This window comes from Cetorhinus maximus, unplaced genomic scaffold (assembly GCF_964194155.1).
Source record: "Cetorhinus maximus unplaced genomic scaffold, sCetMax3.hap1.1 HAP1_SCAFFOLD_566, whole genome shotgun sequence".
Classification (NCBI taxonomy): Eukaryota; Metazoa; Chordata; class Chondrichthyes; order Lamniformes; family Cetorhinidae; genus Cetorhinus; species Cetorhinus maximus.
Window position 1 is genome coordinate 1 of NW_027596508.1, and position 20,993 is coordinate 20,993.

General features: G+C 44.1%; 1 long non-coding RNA gene and 1 other non-coding gene across 2 annotated transcripts; one reads left to right on the forward strand and one right to left on the reverse strand.

Annotated features, from left to right (window-relative positions):
* Window positions 1-3,564: 3,564 nt before the first annotated feature.
* On the forward strand, window positions 3,565-16,145 carry LOC144674129 (uncharacterized). The gene is made up of 3 exons (XR_013574476.1): window positions 3,565-3,667; window positions 4,338-4,442; window positions 15,947-16,145. It is a non-coding gene; the product is annotated as an uncharacterized LOC144674129 (long non-coding RNA).
* A 4,536-nt stretch (window positions 16,146-20,681) lies between these two features.
* Window positions 20,682-20,755, reverse strand: trnat-agu (transfer RNA threonine (anticodon AGU)). The gene has a single exon. It is a non-coding gene; the product is annotated as a tRNA-Thr (tRNA).
* Between the last annotated feature and the right edge of the window lie 238 nt (window positions 20,756-20,993).

Genomic DNA, 20,993 nt, shown 5'->3' on the forward strand with positions numbered 1-20,993 from the left:
CCTGATAATCTCCAAACAGGTCCTCCTTCCTAGTCTTACCTATGTTATTTGTCCCGACGTGGACCACAACAACTGGATCCTCCTCCTCCCTCTCCAATATCCTTTCAAGCCGGTCAGAGATGTCCCTCACCCTGGCACTGGGCAGGCAACATACCATGCGGGTCTCTCGATCCTGCATACAAAGGATGCTATCAATTCCCCTAATTATAGAATCCCCTACAACTACCACTTGTCTTTATGCTCCCCCCACTTGAATAGCCTCCTGTGCCACGGTTCCATGGTCAGATGGCTCATCCTCCCTACAGCCCTGTTCCTCATCCACACAGGGAGCAAGTATCTCGTACCTAATGGACAAGGTCAAGAGCTAAGGCTCCTCTGTTCCTGAAACAGGATCCCTCTACCTGCCTCACTTGCAGTCACACCCTGCTGACCATGACCACTGACCGAATTTGAGGTACTTAATCTAGCGGGTGTGATCGCCTCCTGAAACAAAGCGTCCAGGTAACTCTCCCCCTCCCATCTGGAGCTCGGACTCCAGCTCATCAATTCTGAGCCAGAGTTTCTCCAGCAACCAACACTTGCTGCAGATGTGGTCACTGCGGCTCGCAATGGGATCTGCCAGCTCCCACATGGTACAGCTACAGCACACCACCTTCCAGCAATCTCGAATTAGTTAATTAATTTACTAATTAGCTTTGCAGTTTTTTTTCAAATTTGGTGCAGATTTCCTACCAACCAATCAGGTCGCAACTTTCCTGTGACATCACTTTTTCAGTTTTGGCTTCAGTTACTCTGTGCCCCGAGGTCACCGCTCCGGTGCTCCTCACTCCGAGTCTGCTCCCTGGAGCAAGGGGCAGGGAGCACAGTTACATAACAGAAAGCACAGTTACTCAACAGAGAACACAGAAACATGACAGAGAACACAATTACACAACAGAGAGCACAGTTAAACAACAGGGGCCACAGTTACACAATAGGGGCGCAGTTACACAACAGAGAGCGCAATTACATAACAGAGGGCACAGTTACACAACAGAGAGCACAGTTACACAACAGAGAGCAGTTACACAACAGAGGGCATGGTTATACAACAGAGAGCATAGTTACATAACGAGGTGCATAGTTACACAACGGAAAGCACCGTTACACAACAGGAGTCATATTTACAAACACGGGACGTCTCTGAGCAGCAAGAAACAGCTTTACATAAGTGATCAGTCTCTCCATCTCAGTGTCTTGCTGATTTGCTCGGCATCTTTCTCTGTCACCTTGTGTACCCTGACAGTCTCTTGCTGCCTTTCTGTATGTGTTTCTCTGTCTGTTTCTGGCGTTACACAGTGGAAATATGGAGCTAAATTAATCCTCCCAATTCTATCCCAAAAAGCACGAAGCAAGTGATTACTTATTTCCCTAACACACAACACTGATATTCATCACCCAATAATTTTATGAAGCAGAGTGGCACAGCGGAAGCGTGCTGGGCCCATAACCCAGAGATCGATGGATTGAAACCATCCTCTGCTATTTATGGTCTAACTTAAAGAGACATTGGCTGCTACGACAAATTTCTCTTATTAATCTTTACGGTTTACAGCATTGGATTTCCGTTTCCCATAAACACAAATCTTCAACAAACCTCTCAAATTCCTTTTATTCACACTGGGACACTAGCGGCAAATGCTGCAAACACACAGCAGCAGAGACTTTCTGTCAGCCCATTTCTCGCGAAGAGCTGGCACTGCCTGAATGTTTTTCTCTCGTTCACTATCACTCCAAAGTTATCTGAATCGGAAATTCCTGAGATGGAAACAATATAGTGAAGTTTATATGTATTAGTACGTCTGATCTATATGATACCCTGCAGTAATTCATCATTCTAATTTGGACAACAGCTTCCTCACTGTGACATGTAGCATCGAAAAGAACAAAAGTGCCATCATGGTGAAGACAGCATCATGTCAAAGACAGTTAATCATTATTACGACAGATATCGACATTCCTCCTTAATTACAGGTTTTAAACGTGGAATTCAGTTCCATAATCACCATGAACAGAGAAAGTGAAGTTTCCTTCCTTCGGCCTTGCATCAGATACATATTGTACTAAAAACTCTTTTGAGTGTCTCTGATTGTTTCCTTTTGCCTGTTAGTAGCTGTTTGGAAGTTAATGCGTTCAGCTTCCTACTCATTCTGCCCTTATTTTCCTTAACTAAGGTGAAAGTTGTCACATTTCTGTGACATTTCTTTGCCTCTAACGTATTGTGGTCACTCATTGTTAGATGCTAATTTACTGTCAGAAGATTAATTAATTCTCTCTCGTTACTTATTATTGAATCTAGTATAACCCTTTCTCTTGTGATTTCCAAATCAGGGTGGAGGCAGAAGAGATTAAATGACAAAACAGTTGATGGTGCAAGGCTCAGATAAATGGACAAGTAACAAAACCAAAGATGTGTTTAAAAGAGGTGTGAATGATGATGAACAGCTGCCATGCAAAATCAAGAGAAAGATGTGAACTAAAGCAAAACATCCAATATAAATGATACACAATGGGGATTGAGATTACCCCCTCAAATTGCTATACTCAGTATTGAGGTTGGAAGGGTTTAAAGTGCTCAATTGAAAGGTAAGATACCGTTCCTAGAGCTTACATTGAGATTAATAAGAACACTGCAAGATGCCGAGGACAAGATGAAACTTAAAATGACAGCTGTTCGGAAGCTCGGTGTCATGCTTGCAGAGTGAACAGATCTTCCACAAAGCAATCACTCAATCTTTCCAATGTAGAGCAGATCACATTGTGAGCAGTGAATACGGGGTACTAAATTGAAGAAAGTGCACTTAAAACACTGTTTCACCTGGAATAATTGTTTTGGTGAGGAGAGCTAATATCCCATACCAACACTGCTAATTTACCTTCCTTTTTTCCTCAACTGATTTTCTCTCCTCTCTGCGATTGACAGGGCCCCCAACCAATTTTGTTCCTTATTGCGACCGCTCCTCCCACCAATTCCCTCTCTCCCAGGATTCCGATAGTCTTCCCCTTGTCTTCACCTTCCTCCCCACCACCCTCCACATTGAATGGATCATCCTTTGTCATTTATTTAGAAGGTAGCGAGTTGCTGTGACCTTGAATGCTCTGCCGCATAGGATGGTGGAAGCAGATTCAATATAAACTTTCAAAAGTGAAACGAACAACTACAGAAGGGAAAAAAATTAGGGCTATTCTAAAGGATAAGGGGAGTGGGGCTTATTTGTTACAAAAGAGTTTGCACAAAAAGGTTGAGCACAAATGCTTGCCACTGCGTTGAAGTTTATAGCGAAATGGCGGACATCGCTTCCCAGAATGCCCTGGGTTATATAAAATGGCCTATCTGTACCAGAGGGCACGCACTGCGCAGGCGCAGGAACAGGCACGTAAACAAACGGAAATCGATTCTGCGCCAAGCACGCGCGATACAGCAACAGGAAGCTGCTCGTGATCGAGCGCAGCCTCAGAAACACCGAGTTTCAGTGGCTTTCACAGCCTGAATCAGAGCCGCTCCATCCGGTGGACGTGCGGAGAGGGACCCGGGGGACGGCAACATGAAGCCGATGGTGCAGCGCCTCCCCCATCCCAGCCGCCGCTTCCCGGTTTTTTTTCCCGTTTGCACCGAGTCTTTGATGCGGTAACAGAGAGGGTTGGGGAGGGTGATGCTGTTCATGTGGTTTACATGGATTTCCAAAAGGCATTTGATAAAGCCTCACACAACAGATTTGTCAACAAAGTTACAGCTCATGGAATAAAAGGGACAGAGCAACATGGATATGGGATTGGCTGAGTGACAGGAAACAGAGGGTAGTGGTGAATGGTTGTTTTTCAGACTGGAGGAAAGTTTATAGTGGAGTTACCCAGGGGTCGGTGTTTGGACCCCTGCTCTTAAATGTTATATGTTAATGACCTAGACCTGGGTGTACGGGACACCGTTTCAAAATTTGTGGATGAAACTTCGAGGTATTGTGAACTATGAGGAGGATAGTGTTAAACTTCTAAAGGACAGAGGCAGGTTGGTGGAATAGGCAGGCAAGTAGCAGTGGTAAAAGTTCGACCTCAGAATGCCTGGGGAAGTCAGTGCATTTGATGGAGCGGTTTCTGGGATGCAGGGAATTGTGGGATCTGCAGCTTCCATGAGGAGATGTTAGTAAGTGTTTTATTGCAGGCTGAATGTCAGTGAACTGAAATGTAAACTCTTTTTCTTTCTCCACAGATGCTGCCTGATGTGCTGTGTATTTCCAGCATTTTCTCTCTTTATTTCAGATTTCCAGTATCCACATGATTTTGTCAGTGAATTATAGCAGGTGTCGCTCACAAAACCGAGGCCGGAAACACAAACTGAGAAATGAACAACCCTTGGAATCAGAATGGATGTTGGAGGTGGAAGTCGTTCCTCGCTTACTTTGAAGGTATGTTCCTGTTGGCTGACTTTGAACTGGAGAGTAGAGAGAGGAGAAGCTGATGCGTTTAACCACGAGCACTTTTAAGAAAAGTAGGGCCCAACCATTTCTGATCAAATGTTATTAACTGTTTCCTGTACAGTAACAGAGACTGACGGGGAGTAAATTTCACATTCATTTCCAATAGTAGAGAGTGACAGACAGAGTTAATTCCACCCACACACATATACTGTAAGAGAGATTGACAGAGAGTTAATTGATTGAATTATAGCATGATTACAGCACAGAAGGAGGCCTTTCTGCCCATTATGTCTATCCTGTCCTTCTGAAGGAGCAGTTCACCTCGTGCCACTTTACCACCTTTTCCACATAGCCCTGCACATTTTTCCTTTTTTGATAATAATCCAATTCCCTCTTCAATACTTAGATTGACCCTGCCTCCCCAAATTCCCAGGCACTTTTCCTAGCCACTCGCTGCATGAACAAGGTTTTTCCTCATGATGTCATTGGTTATTTTGCCAATTACCTTAAATCTGCGCCCTCTCTTTCTCCACCTTTCCACCAATGGGGAAAAAGTCTTCCTGTCTACCCTGTCCACACTCACAGCAACAGAGACTGACTGACAGAAATTTAATTCCACACACATGCACTAATTCAGATTGTTAGACTCTTTATTCACACTCGCATACAGAAACAGACATTGACAGGAAGATAATTCCACAATCTCACACAGCAACCAAAACTAATAGAAATTTAATTTCACACTCACTCACAGTCACTGATTCTGACAGAGTGAATACCACACTCAGCATAACTGAGACTGACAGGTACAGAATTAATTCCACATTCATGTACAGTAACAGAGGTTGACATGTAAGATGTGAATTCCACACCCACAGAAAGCACCAGAGACTAAACGATTGAGATTTAATTCCTCACTCCATAACTGAGACTGAGAGTTAATGTCGCATTCATATACAGTAACACAGATTGACAGATGGTGAGGGTGAAATTAACTTTCTTGAAGTAAGAGAGCCTGAAAGAGTTATTTCCATGTTCCGATACAGTAACTGTAACTGACATAGTTAATTCTATATTCACCTACAGTAACAGGTTATAATAGAGTTAATTTCACTCTCACCTACAGTAACTGTCACGATTGGATAGAAAGCTAAATCCGCACTTACACACATGACAGAGATTGATAGATTGAAAGTTAATTCACAGTCACAATAACAGACTGGCCAATGGAGGGTTAATTTCACACACTCAGAAACAGAGGCTGAGAATTTATTTGTTTATCCCTCACTCACATACAGTAACATAGACAGTCTAATATGAGGGTGTGGAACTAACACTCTTAGTTTCTGTCAGTCTCTGTTATTGTAGGTTAATTCCTCACTGAAACATTAATGACAATTGACAGGTCCTTAATTCCACTCACAGATGTCCTAACAAAGACTGGGAAAGAGAATTCCACACTCACAGTAACCGAGACTGACCAATAGAGAGCTAATTCCACACACTCGTACAGTAACAGAGACTGATGTAAGGAGTTAATTCCACACTCAGATACAGTAACTGAGACTGACCCATAGAGTTAATTCCACACTGACAGTAACAGAGTCTCACAAATTGTTTGTTTATTCCACACACATACATAACAGAGACTGACCGACAGAGAGTTAATTCCACACTCACATACAGTAACAGAAATTGATATAAGGAGTTAATTCCACATTCTCATACAACAAGAGGCTGACAGAGTGAATTCCACAATCATTTACAGTAAAGGTTGTCCGAAAGTTAGTCCCACTCTCATAACCGGAACAGAGACTGACAGAGATTTAAATTACACACTCACATATAATAACTGATGAATCAGTGCTCCTACATGTTGAACATCACTTGGAGGAAGGTCTGAGGGTGGCAAGGGTGCAGAATGTTCTCTGGGTTGGGTACTTCAATGTTCATCACCAAGAATGGCTCGGTAGCACCATTACTGACCGAGCTGGCCGAGTCCTAAATGACATAGCTGCTAGACTGGGTCTGTGGCAGGTGGTGAGGGAACCAAGAAGAGGGAAAAACATACTTGACCTCATCCTCACCAACCTGCCTGCTGCAGATGCATCTGTCCATGACAATATTGGTAGGAGTGACCACCGCACAGTCATTGTGGAGATGAAGTCCCGCCTTCACATTGAGGATACACTCCATCGTGTTGTGTGGCACTACCACTGTGCTAAACGGGATAGATTTCAAACAGATTTAGCAACTCAAGACTGAGCATCCATGAGGATGCTTCAGCAGCAGTAAAATTGTGCTCGAACACAATCTGTAACCTCATGGCCTGGCATATCCCCCACTCTACCATTACCATCAAGCCAGGGGATCAACCTTGGTTCAATGAAGAGTGCAGGAGGGCATGCGAGGAGCAGCACCAGACATACATAAAAATGAGGTGTCAACCTGTTGAAGCTATAAAACAGGACTACTTGGATGCCAAACAGCATAATCGGCAAGTGGTAGAGAGCGCTAAGCAATCCCACAACCAACGGATCAGTTTTAAGCTCTGCAGTCCTGCCACATCCAATCATGAATGATGGCGGACAATCAAACAACTCAGTGGAGGAGGTGGCTCCACAAATATCCCCATCCTCAATGATGGAGGAGTCCAGCACAGCAGTGCAAAACATAAGGCTGATGCATTCGCAACAATCTTCAGCCAGAAGTGTCAAGTGGATGATCTATCTGGGCCACCTCCACAGATGCCAGTCTTCAGCCAATTCGATTCATTCCATGTGATATCAAGAAACAGCTGAAGGCACTGGGTACTGCAGAGGCTATGGACTCTGACAACATTCCAGCAAGGGTACTGAAGACTTGTGCTCCAGAACTTGCCGCGCCCCTAGCCAAACTGTTCCAGTACAGCTTCAGCACTGGCACCTACCCAGGTATGTGGAAAATTGCCCAGGTATGTCCGGTACACAAAAAGCAGGACAAATCCAACCCAGCCAATTACCACCCCATCAGTCTACTCTCCATCATCAGTAAAGTAATGGAAGGGGTCATCAACAGTGCTATCAAGCGGCACTTGTTTAGCAATAACCTGCTCGCTGGTGCCCAGTTTGGGTTCCGCCAGGGCCACTCAGCTCTTGACCTCGTTACCGCCTTGGTTCAAACATGGACAAAAGAGCTGAACTCCCGAGGTGAGGTGAGAGTTACTGTCCTTGATATGAAGGCAGCATTTGACCGAGTGTGGCATCAAGGAGCCCGAGCAAATCTGGAGTCAGTGGGAATCGGGGGGGAAACTCTCCGCTGGCTGGAGTCATACCTAGCACAAAGGAAGATGGTTGTGGTTGTTGGAGGTCAGTCATCTCATCTCAGGAATATGACAGCAGGGGTTCCTCAGGGTAGTGTCCTAGGCCCAACCATCTTCAGCTACTTCATCAACGACCTTCCTTTCATCATAAGGTCAGAAGTGGGGATGTTCGCTGATAATTCCACAATGTTCAGCACCATTCGCGACTCCTCAGATACTGAGGCAGTCCATGTCCAAATGCAGCAAGACCCAATACCCAGGCTTGGGCTGACATGTGGCAAGTAAAATTTGCGTCACACAAGTGTCAGGCAGTGACCATCTCCAACAAGAGAGAATCCAACCATTGCCCCTTGATTTTCAATGGCATTACCATCACTGAATCCCCCATCAACATCTTGGGAATTACCATTGACCAGAAACTGAACTGGACTGGCCATATAAATACTGTTGCTACATGAGCAGGTCAGAGGCTAGGAATCATAGAACCGTAGAAAAGTTACAGCACAGAAGGAGGCCATTCGGCCCATCTTGTCCATGCCAGCCCGAGGACACCCAGGTGCCCTTTCTAATCCCACCTTCCTGCACCCGGCCCATAGCCTTGCAGCTTACAGCACTTCAGGTGCAGATCCAGGTACTTTTTAAAAGAGTTTAGAGTTTCTGCCTCTACCACCAACTTGGGCAGTGAATTCCAGACACCCACTACCCTCTCCATAAAAAAGTTCTTCCTCATGTTCCCCCTACTCCTTCTGTCACTTATCTTGAATCTATGTCCCCTGGTTCTAGATTTCTCCACCAAGGGAAACAATTTTATCCTGTCCACTCTATCTATTCCCCTCATAATTTTGTTTTCCTCAATCAAGTCACCTCTCAGTCTTCTTTGTTCTAAGGAAAAAACCCCACCCTATCCAATCTCTCCTCGTAGCTACACTTTTCTAACCCTGGCAACATTCTTGTAATCCTCCTCTGCACTCTCTCCAGAGCTATTACGTCCTTCTTGTAATGTGGTGACCAGAACTGCACACAATACTCCAGTTGTGGCCTCACCAGTGTTTAATACAATTCCAAAATTATATCCTTACTTTTATATTCTATACCTCTGCCAGTGAAGGAGAGCATTCCATATGCCTTCTTTATAACCTTGTCTACTTGAACTGCTGCCTTCAGGGACCTGTGTACTTGTACGCCAAGATTTCTCACTTCATCTACCCCTCTTAGTATATTCCCATTTATTGTGTAATCCCTGTAACTGTTTGACCTCCCTAAATGTATGACTTCACACTTCTCTATGTTAAAATCCATCTGCCACTTTACCACCCACTCCACCAACCCAACTATATCGTTTTGGAGATTATGACTATCCTCTACACTATCCACTACTCGGCCAATCTTTGTGTCATCTGCAAATTTCCCAATTGTGCCCCCCATGTTCACATCCATATCGTTAATATATAATACAAATAGCAAGGGTCCCAACACCGAGCCCTGTGGAACACCACTTGAGACCACTTTCTATTCGCAAGGGCATCCATCGACCATTACCCTTTGTTTCCTGTTACAAAGCCAACCTTTTACGCAGTTTGCCACATTACCCTGAATCCCATGGGCTTTTACTTTCCTGACCAATCTGCCATGTGGGACCTTGTCAAATGCCTTGCTAAAATCCATGTACACAACATCCACTGCACCACCTTCATCAACCCTTCTTGTCACTTCCTCAAAAAATTCAATCAAATTGGTGAGGCAATACCTTCCTTTAACAAATCCATGCTGACCATCCCTGACTAGTCCATGCCTTTCCACATGACAGTTAATCCTATATTTCAGGATTGAATCCTATCTCTCAGGATGCGACGAGTAACTCGCCTCCTGACTCCCCAAAGCCTGTCCACCACCTACAAGGTACAAGTCAGGAGTGTGATGGAATACTCCCAACTTGTCTGGATGAGTGCAGCTCCCACAACACTCAAGAAGCTGGACACCGTCCAGGACAAAGCAGTCCACTTGATTGGCACCACATCCACAAATATTCACTCCCTCCACCAATGACGCACAGTAGCAGTAGTGTGTACCATTTACAAGATGCACTGCAGGAATTCACCAAGGGTCCTTAGACGACACCTTCCAAACCAATGATCACTACCATCTAGAAGAACAAGGGCAGCAGATAGGTGGGAACACCACCACCTGGAAGTTCCCCTCCAAGTCACTCACCATACTGACTTGGAAATATATTGTCGTTCCTTCACTGTCGCTGGGTCAAAATCCTGAAACTCCCTTCCGAACAGCACTGTGGGCGTACTTACACCACATGGACTGCAGCATTTCAGGAAGGCAGCTCACCACCAACTTCTCAAGGGCAATTAGGGATGGGCAGTAAATGCTGGCCCAGCCAGCGAAGCCCACATCCTGTGAATGAATAAAAAAGAAACTGATGACCAGAGGATCAATTCCATACCCACATGCAGTATCAGACTGAGTTAATTCCTGAAATACAGCAACAGAGACTGACAGACAGAGGGTCAATCCCACACTGACAAATTAAAAATATAAGAAAGAGAAGCAGGAGGAGGCCATTCAGCCCATCGGGCCAGCTTTGCCATTCAATAAAACCATGGCTGATCTGATTGTGGCCTCAAACCCACTCTCCCACCTGCCCTATAACCCTTGACTCTCCTGTAGGTGAAAAATCTGTCGAACTCAGCATGAATATATGCAATGACTCAGCCTCCACTACTCTCTGAGGTGGAGAATTACAAAGATGAAGGACACTCTGAGAGAAGAAATTCCTTCTCATCTCCATCATAATTGGGAGCTGTTTATTTTTAAACTGTGTCCACTTGTTGTAGTTTCCCCACAAATGGAAACATTCCTCTCAACATCTTCCCTGTCAAACCACCGTCAGAATCTTATATGTTTCAACAGGATCTCTCATTCTGTGAATCTCCAATGGGGATCGGGCTTTCCTGCTGAAAAATTCCCCATAAGACAGCTCCTTCATCCCAGGAATCAGTCTGGTCAAACTTCCCTGAACTATCCCCAATGCAATTAGATCCCTCTTTAAATACAGAGACTCCAACATAACACAGGACTCTCGGTGTAGTCTCACCAATGCTGTGTCGCTGTAGCAAGACTTTCCTACTTTTATACTCTCTTCGCACCCCCCCCCACCCACCCCCGGAATAAAGGCCAACATTCCATTTCCCTTCCTAATTACTCGCTGCAGCTGCACATTAACTTCTTGTGATTCATGTACAAGGAGATCTTGATCCCTCTGTACTGCAACATTCTGCAGTCTCTCTCCACAGCATTGAAGGAGGCCATTCGGCCTATCGAGTCAGCACTGGCTCTCTGAAAGAACATTCTGCCTCGTCCCATTCTCCTCCCTTTTCCCCGTAACCTTCCACGTTCTTTTCTTTCAGGTAGCAAGTCAATTTCCTTTTGAATATCTCGAGCAAACCTGCCTCCACCACCCTTTCAGGAAGTTTGTTCCAGACTCCAACCACCCTCTGGGTGAAAAAACTTTTCCTCACATCACATCTACTCTTTTGGCCAATTATTTTGAATCTGTGCCCTCTAGTTCTTGATGTTCTCTTGAGTGGGAACAGGTTCTTATTTGTTACCCTCTCCTTACCCAGCAGGATCTTGAACACCTCTATCAAGTCTCCTCTCAGCCTCTTTTTTCCAGGGAAAAGATCCCAATCTCTCCAACCTGTCCTCATAGCTACAGTTTTTTATCCCTGGAATCATTGTTGTGAATCTCCGCTGTACTCTCTCCAATGCCTTCACATCCTTCATCAAGTGTGGCACCCAGAACTGGACACAGTACTCCAGATGAAGCCAAAAGAGTGTCTTATACAAGTTCAGCATGACCTCCTTACTCTTACACTCAGTGCCCCTATTAATAAAGCTTAAGATACTATATGCTTTATTACCTGCTCTCTCAACATGCCCCACCATCTTCAATGACCTATGTACATATACACTGAGATCCCTCCGTTCCTGGACCTCCTTTAGAGGCTGTCCCTTTATTTTGTACTGTCACACCATATATTTCCTGTCAAAATGAATCACCTCACACTTTTGTGCATTGAACTTCATCTGCCACTTGCCTGCCCAATCCGCCAACATGTCTATGTCCTTTTGAAGCTCATGACTATCCCGATCGCAATTGACACCATTTCCAATCTTTGTATCACCTGCAAATTTTGAGATCATACCCTGCACACCACAGTCTAGGTCATTCATATATATCATTTGAATAATGTTTTGTTTTTCTATTCTTCCCATCAAATTTTCCCACATTGTAATCCATCTGCCAAATGTTTGCCGACTGATTTAACCTTTCTATATCCTCTTGCAGACTCTTTGTGTCCTCCTCACAACCTGCTTTCCCACCTATCTATATATTGTCTGAAAATTCGGTGATGCTCCCTCCATTCATCTGAGTCATTAATATAGATTGTAAATAGCTGAGAACCCAGCACTGATCCCTGTGACTCTCTACTAGCTGCAGTTTGATCACTTGAAAGTGACCCACTTCCATAGAGTAACAGAGACTGACGGACGGAGAGTTAATTACATTCACCTTATTATAGATTGACAGAGAGTGAATTCCACACTCATACAGCAACAGATTTACAGTGTTAATGCCACACTAAAATACTAAAGCATAGAGAATGAATTCACTCTCAGACAAAGTAACAGAGATGGGCGTATATAGAGTTAATTCCACACTCTCGTCCAATAACAGTGACCTGGTTCACACTTGAAGAATTCATCTGACATGCATCATGCTTCATTGCTTCATTATATTTTCTATTTTCCTCATCATTCATGGAGCCCTTGCTTTGGTTCCCCTCCCTTTCTGTATTCTGTATTCCTTTTAGATTCCTTCTTCATCTACTCCTATCTTATATGGTCCTACGTTCTTCTCTAGCCGTTCCTCTTTTCCACTGACTGGTGCCCAGTCTCCTGCCAGTTTAGTTCAAACCCTCCCCAACCACATGAGAGACCCTCCCCATGAGGACATTGATCCCAGTCTTGTTAAGGTGCAATCTGTTCCATTTGAATAGGTGCCTTCTGTCCCAGAACCGGTCCCAATGTCCCAAGAATCTGAATCCTTCCCCCCTGCATTGGCCTCAAGCCACATTTGATGCTCCCTATCTTCACATTTTTGTTCTCACCAGCATGTGGCACTGGCAGTAATTCAGAGGTTACTCCCATCGAGGTCCCACTTTTTAACTACCTACCTCGCTGCTGCAATTCTGACTGAGGGACCTCAATACCTGTCCTCCCCGTGTCGCTAATACTGACGTGTACCACAACCTCTGGTTCACTCCCTTCCCCCTGCACAATATTCTGCCCCTTCTCTGTGATGTCCTTTACCGTGGCACCAAGGAGACAACACACCACGTGGGACTCACGGTGAAGGTTACAGAAATGCCTGTCTGTTCCCCTGACTATGAAATCTCCTCTAACATCTGCATTTCTACTCTTTGCTGTTCCTTCTGTGCCATTCCTTGCCCATTGATACCATGGTCTGGACTGCAGCCCTTCAGGGTGTCACCATTCCCAGCAGTCTCCAATGCTGAATACCGGTTTGACAGTGGCACACAACCCGAACACTCCTGCATTTCTTGCCTCTTCCTACTCTTCCAGATGGCCACTCATCTACCATCTTGAACTCTCTCTTTCCTTTTCGTGTGTTCCATTCCTGTAACATGCGATCCAGGAAGCTGTCATCCTCCCTGATTCTCCACAGTGACTCCAGCTGCCCCTCAAGGTCGGAAATCCTGAGCTCGAGCTCAAGCAGCTGGAGACACATGAAGTGTCCTGAGGTTCCCACATGGGTCAGGAACTGCAAACAACAGGTCACAGCTGCCCATCCACGATCGAAAACAAACCTCTATTCCCTCTTTTAGAATCCAGTTTGTACCTTGTTTAAACTATTAATTTTATGTAATGCCTCTTGATCTGCTCTGCACTAATACTCTTATTGCACTTATACTTACTGTTGTACTTACCCTGATTGAAATGTTTAATTTTCCAACTCCTAGTTTAAATCAGTGGCCTAATTTAGAGAAATCTGCACAAACCGACCAGCTCCTTTCTTTCCCCTGATATCATGCTTTGACTATATATTATAAACATGGCCGGTTTGCTCCAACCCCTCCCTCACAGCTCTTTATCCCCCCCGCACCGTCGTCGCTGTCACACTTCTCTTCTCTCCCTCTCTCTCTCACTGCTGTTCTGCCGCTGCTTTTTAACCATCGTCCAGTCTCACTCAGGCTCGTCCACAGTCCCAAGTTTCTGACTGTTTAGGAAATTCTCTGATCTTTCTTTGCTCCAAGATGGGTGACCTCACACTTCCCCATGTTGACCACCTTTGGCCACAGTTTTGTTCACTCACTGAATCTATCAATGAGCCTTTGAAACTTGCTGTTCCCACCTACACTACTAACCATATCACCTAACATAGTGTCATCAGCAAACTTGGATATAGGCTGGAAGTTATTAAAATTTAAAATAAAACTTCAGGGAATGGGAACAGAACAGCCGGCTGACCTGACAGAGCATCAGATCTGTCTCAACCCCACTCTGAAAAACAACCGCTCGCCACCACTTTATCCTTTTTGTCCCTTATTCAATTTTGTATCCATGCTGCCACTGTCCTTTAATCCCATTTGCTTGGATTTTACTGACAAGTCTATTATGTGGGAGTTTTTCAAACGCCTTTGGAAAAGCGGAAACATATCATTAACCTTACTACCCTACTCTGAAACTTTGCCAAGAAATGTATTAAATACTTTTGGAGAAGATTTAAACTAGATTGGCAGGGGGATGGGAACCTGAGGGCGGATTCAGATCGGACAAATTCAGAGCAGGGAGCGGGAGACAGAAAATTAGCGGGTGACTCTGAAAGACAGAAGAAGCAAAGGTTAAAATGTTTAAACACAGGAATTTGGCAAAGTTAAAAGGTATTTATTTCAATGCAAGGAGTAAAGCAAAGAAAGCCGATGAGCTGAGGGCACAGATGGACACGTGGTAGCATGATGATATTGCTATGACCGAAACTTGGGTTAAAGAGGTGCAAAAATGGCAGCTCAACATCCCTGGATAAAGGGTTTTCAGGCAGGATATAGAGGGGGCTGAAAAAGTGGGGGTGCAGCATTATTTGTCGAAGAATCAATTACAGCTGTGAGGAGGGATGATATATCAAATGGTTCATCAAATGCGGCGAGATAGTTTGAGCTCAGAAATAAAAAAGCAGCAGCCACACTACTCCGAGTGTACGAGAGAACCCCAAACAGTGAGAGGGAGATAGAAGAGTAAATGTGGATGCAAATTTCTGAGTACAGAAACATTGGGGGAAAAATAATTTGTTACTTCAATTACCCAAATATCAACTGGGGTACAAACAGTGTAATAGGCACAGAATTCTTGAACTGCATTCAGGGGAACTTTTTTGGCCAGCACGTAAGCCCAATGAGAGGGAGTGAAATTCTAGATTTAGTCTCAGGAAATGAAGCTGGCCAAGTGGATGAAGGTGCAGTGGGTGATCATTTTGGATAGTGACCATAATACAGTTGGATTTAATATAATTATGGAAAGGATAATGATAGAACAGGAGTGAAAGTTCTAAATTGGGGAAGACAAATTTTATGAAGCTAAGAGTTGACCTGGCCAAAGTGGACTGGTTGCAGCTACTTGAAGGGAATCAGTGTGACAGACCAGTGGGAGGCGTTCAAGAGCAGAATTCTACGGGAACAATGTATACATGTCCCCACAAAGAAAAAGGGCAGTACTGCCAAATCTAGAGCCCCCTGGTTATCTAGGAGTATACAAGGTCAGATAAAGCAGAAGACATACCCTTGTGTTTCAAAGCCAAGTACGACTAAGTCAGCCCCAGTGAACGTGTTTAAGAAATCGCCCAATCCACAGCTATATGACTGGGGCAATTATGAGGTCATCCCCTGGCATATCACGTGAGAGCTGGAGCTGCAGGGGAGACGGTGGCATAGTGGTATTGTCACTGGACTGGTAATCCAGAGACCCGGGGTAATGTTCTCGGGACTGGGGTTTGAATCCCACCATAGCAAATGGTAGAATTTAAATTCAATAAATATCTGGAATTAAAGCCATTGAACCAATGAAACTATTGACGATTGTCATAAAAACGAATGTCCTTTAGGGAAGGAAATCTGCTGTCCTCACCTGGTCTGGCCTACATGTGATTTCAGACCCACAGAAATGTGGTTTACTCTTTTTAAAAAACAGTGCCCTCTGAACAAGGGGATGGGCAATAAATGCTGCCCAAGCCAGCGATGCCCACATTCCAGGAATGAATAAAAAAAACCCACAAGGCATCACTACCAGATTTGTGACTGGGTTCAAACCCCTACATCCTGTCACAATGACTTTTCAAGTAAAGCTGTTGGCTGCTTGAAAACACATCAGTTAAACTTTCTGCTTAACCACGAGGAGAACTCGGGAGACGTGTATTCAGAAAATAATTCAAAAACCTTGGAGATTGAAAGGTGAGGAAAAGTCAAGTTATTATTGAAAACTCCGCTCAGAGAGCTTCATTGGACAGCAGAGAAATCAGGTGAAGAATTCAGGTAAATCGACACCAGCGAACAAGTCAACATCTAAACTGGATCAACTCCTGTGAAGGTCAATGAGTAAAAGCTGAGAGCTCTGTGCATCATCAGTTCATCAAGTAGAGATACAGCATTCTGTTTGGAATGTATTGATTAGGATTTACTGAACTGAATGGAGTAGACCATCATTGCAGAACAAGAAATCATTTCTAGATTTGTTTTTTAAACTTCCAGTTGGTTCAGACATTGACATCAAATAAATTAAAATAACAGGGCAAATTAATTGTTATTTAAAAACAAACCTGAATTGTGAATAAAGAAATTGGAACAATTAAATTACAAACAAGAACTCGAGTGGCCTGCGAGCTCAAATAGAGAAAGTGAATTGCAGAGTGAAGAGTTTAAAATGTGGATTTGTTGAGTGTGGGGATTAGGTGCAGACGGGGAAGGAGCTACTGTATAATTTAAACTAAGTGACAACAGCAGAAGTACAAAAGGGAAGGAGTGGAACACTCTAAATGACGAGAAGTTTAGTTAAACAGACAACTCATTTCAGTGAAATGTTGGGACAGCTGAGAGCTGTTGCCTACATATCCTGTGCTCAGTGGGAACTGCAAATCAGGCTGATGATAAATGTCAGATCCATAATACATTGGAAAACCAAGCAGAATACAGAAAGTACAGAGGAGAGCTGGAAAAGGAAATTAGATCAGCAGAGGGAGTCTATGAGAAAAGATCAGCAGTTAACGCAAGCAAAAACACTCCAGACCTTTACCAACAAATGGAGAGTCACTGAAAGGGTGGCTGATTTGGAGATCCTGTGGAGGCAGAGGGCATAGCTGAGGTACTAAATGAGAACATTACATCTGCTATCACAAAACAAGCAAATGCTGCTAATGTCACAGTGATGGAGGAGCTGGTGGAGAATTTGGATAGGATGAAAACAGATAAACAGGAAGCAATTACAAGGTTGGAAACCCTTACAGTAGAAAATTCACCCGATTCAGATGGGTTCCATCCTGGATTACTGAGGGAAGGAAGGGTGGAAATATCAGGGACTTGATCCACAATCTTTCAATTCTCCTTGGACATGGGAGTGAAGCCAGTGAACTGCAGGTTGCTAATGTTACATCTGTGTTTATAATGTATAGGAATAAACCCAGTAATTATAGACCTGTTAATGTAATGGTCGTGGTGGGGAAATGTTGAGAGGCAATAGTCTGGGACAAGATTCATTGTCACTTGGTAGAACATGGGTTGATAAATTACAACCAGCACAGATTGGTTAACAGAATATCAGGACTGAAATAGAACCACAGGAAAGCAACAGCATAGAAAGAGGCCATTCAGCCCAATGTGTGTGTGCTGACCAAAAAATTTTAAAAAATTAAAAACCTGCTCATTAAAATCCCACCTTCCAGCACCTGGTCCATATCCTTGCAGATTACAGTGCTTTAGGTGCAGATCCAGGTGCCTTTAAAATGAGTTGAGGGTTTCTGCCTCCACCACCAAACGAGGCATCGAATTCCAAACACCCACCACCCTGTAGGTGAAGATATTTTGCCTCATGTCCACTTCTACCAATCACCTTAAACCTGTGCCCACTGGTAATTGACCACTGTGCTCAGGGAAAAAGGACATCCCTGCCTACTCTATCTCGGCCCCTCATAGTCTTGTGCACTTCAATCAGGTCACCATCAGCCTCCTCAGTTCGAAGAAAAACAACCCCAGGCTATCCTATCTTACCCCATAGATGCAATTTTCAAGTCCTGGCAATATTCTTGTAAATCTCCTCTGTACTCTTCCCAGGGTAATAATGTCTTCCCTGTAATGTGGTGACGAGACCTGTGCACAAAATTCCAGCTGTGGCTGAACCAGTGTTTTATACAGTTCCATCATGACGTCCCTGCTTTTGTGTTCTAAACCTTGTCCAATAAAGGAAAGCATTCCATATGCTTTCTTTACCACCTTATCCACCTGTCCTGCCACCTTCAGTGACCTGTGGATATGCACAAGGTATCTAACTTCCTCTACCCCTCCCAATAACCTATTTATTGTGTAGTTCCCTAGCTTTGTTTGCCTTCCCCAAATGCATTACTTCACACTTCTCTGGATTGAATTCCATCTGCCTATTTTGCGTCCACTCAACCAAACCATTGATATAATTCTGGAGACAAAAGCTATCCTTTTCACTATCAACTACAGGGCCAATTTTTGTGTCAAACTCCGCAAAGCCATCTACAAGGCACAAGTCAGGAGTGTGAAGGAATATTCTGCACTTGCCTGGATGAGTGCAGCTCCAACAACTCTCAAGAAACTTGGCACCATCCAGTATAAAGCAGCCCGCTTGATTGGCACTCATTCCACAAACATTCATTCCCTCCACCACTGATGAACAGTGGCAGCAGTACGTACCATCTACAAGGTGCACTACAGAAATTCACCAAGGCTCCTTAGGCAGCACCTTTCAACCCACAACCACTAACACCTAGAAGGACAAGGGCAGTAGGTGCATGGGACGCCATCAACTGGAAGTTCCCCTCCAGGCCTCTCACCATCCTGACTTGGAGATATATCACTGTTCCTTCAATGTCGCCAGGTCAAAATCCTGCAACTCACTCCCGAACAGCACTTTGGGTGTACCTATACCAGAGGGACTGCAGTGGTTCAAGAAGGCAGATCACCACCACCTTCTCAAGGGCAATTAAGGATAGACAATAAATGCTGGCTGAGCTAGCGACACCCACATCCCAAGAATGAATAAAGAAAGGATAATATTCTAAGGTTGCATATCGCCATTGTCACATTGCAACACCGCCTTGTGCTATTCCCCAAATGTTCTGGAATGGCAGCCCAAATCCCCAGACCATTATCCTCCCTTCAGCCAACATTCTGTCCCTTGATTAAGTCCATCCTGAGAAGAGGTATTCGGCATTCCGAGTTCCTCTGCAGACATCCGGTTGCTGCTAATGGACCAAAAGGCATAAAACCTGAAAGAAACCCTCTGGCACAGCCCTCTAGGCATATCTCCATTAGACCATGCAGACAGTACCTGCTTCATAGATAACAACGGCGGGAAGTATAAGCAATTTCAGTGTAGGCATTCTGTGGAAATAGAGGATTCAAGATAAAACAGAATTAAAAATACTGTACAGACCCTCAGGGAGCAGGACTCAAGTCAAAGTGGAAAAATCCCATGGATTTTTAGACGAAAGCTTTAACCACTGGACAATGGCAGCTGAAATCACCCCCCTTTTATACAGAGCAAAAATGTTCCTACACTGTTTCACTTTTGTTCAAGTTGTTTATAGTCAAATGAAGAAAATAAACTGTTGGAGGGAATTTCCTTCATTGATGGAAACACCAACAACCGCCAGTTGTCAATCACTCAGCCCCATCAGACCCACACACACTGACGGGAGCTTCCTGCATCCAGCACTGACCCTGTCGCACTCACCAGCTGCTCACCCAGACCCCACTCTCACAAACACTGAACATGGCGACCCAACCCAGACTCGTCCCCTCCACACTGACAGATACAACACGGTCACACTCTGCTTCAGTGAGATGAATGTCGCCAGCGGTTTCTTTTGAAGAAATTGTGGCTGATTGAGGCACTTTGAAATTCCTGATTATTTGTAGTGAATCAGTCACAAACCCCTTGGGATTTTCGTGGAGTGATACCTAATATCCCTCTTTGTGAAAGGCTATTGAAGATAAATGATAATCTCTTTCGGTGAAGCAGGTTGTGAGGAGAATTCCTTGAAATGTTTACGTGCTTTCACGTTAACAACATGTAAACAATTGACACTTTTATTCACAAATAAAGTTAAACCAAATGTCCGCCCCGATGTTAGCCCAGAATATTCAGCATTTTAAACGGAGTGGGAAACAGTTTAAACACACATCTTCAGTGAGTTCTCGGAAAACAGGATTTAGCAACTGATTGTTGCAGCGTTCATGCAGTCACCTGTTTTTATCTCTTCCTCTTATGAAGTTTGAATCCTCTCGCTGACCCAGTGATTTTTTTTCTTGTTCTGTTCTCTTGTTCTTCCAAAATCTCGATGTCAGTGTCCTGAGCCTCTACTATTAAATAGAAAAGCGCCCATCTCTTCCAATAGAAACGATCGAGGGAGTTTCTCAGTGTGAGTGGCCAATTTCCACAAATCTCTTCTTTAGTCAAAGAAACAAAACTCTCTTTGCATTGGAAGAGTAGAAGATAATCTGTTGCACAAAGATGGACAATTTGAACCAGCAATTCGGAAGTCCTCACCCGAACCAAGCCATATTTTGCACAGGTCAGCTCAAAAGCTTGGGAATTAAATAAGGCTCCGCTGGGATTTGAACCCAGGATCTCCTGTTTACTAGACAGGCGCTTTAACCAACTAAGCCACAGAGCCAAGATTCAGTCATAAATACTTTAATCACGGATCCAAACTTCAGGAGTCTGGAAAACAGGATTTAGTCATTGTTTTTTCCAGTATTTATACAGTCACCTGCTTTAATCTCTCTTCCTCTTATTCCCCGGGATGATGTTTGAATTCTGTCACTGACCCAGTGATTTTTTCACTTGGTCTTCCAAAATCTCGATGTCAGTGTTCAATTGTGAAATAGAATTGTACCCATCTCTTCCGGTAT